The sequence below is a fragment of the Myotis brandtii genome, unplaced genomic scaffold, assembly GCF_000412655.1.
Source record: "Myotis brandtii unplaced genomic scaffold, ASM41265v1 scaffold147, whole genome shotgun sequence".
Lineage (NCBI taxonomy): Eukaryota > Metazoa > Chordata > Mammalia > Chiroptera > Vespertilionidae > Myotis > Myotis brandtii.
In genome coordinates, this window is record NW_005355292.1 from 1546926 (window position 1) to 1547231 (window position 306).

At 59.5% G+C, this 306-nt stretch overlaps 1 protein-coding gene across 1 annotated transcript in view; it reads right to left on the reverse strand.

The window, feature by feature from the left end:
- KCNJ6 (potassium channel, inwardly rectifying subfamily J, member 6) overlaps positions 1-299 on the reverse strand; it is a 170609-nt gene extending 170310 nt beyond the window's left edge. The window contains exon 1 of the transcript XR_313288.2: positions 72-299. The gene's annotated coding sequence lies outside the window, so the exon portion shown is untranslated. The remainder of the gene's footprint in view (positions 1-71) is intronic.
- Positions 300-306: the final 7 nt, after the last annotated feature.

Genomic DNA, 306 nt, shown 5'->3' on the forward strand with positions numbered 1-306 from the left:
CCGGGGCACGGAGCGTCCTGCCCACATGGATGCCAGCGCCTCGCCTTCGAGCAAGTCCACGCACCGCTTACCTGGTTGCAGACAGGGTGGCTTCACTCAATCATGGTCTCCTCTCTCGGAACGGAGCGAGAGGCAGTCATTGACTGCACGATGGATGGATGGATGGCGAGGGGAGGAAATAAAAAGAAGAGCAGGAAAAAAATCTGGAATCAGATGGTCAAAGGTCACAGCAGCCCCCGGAGGCTGTCAAGAGACTCCATCCTCCTCGCGGCGCATCCGGCTCTGGGTCTGGCTTCCCGGGTCCCA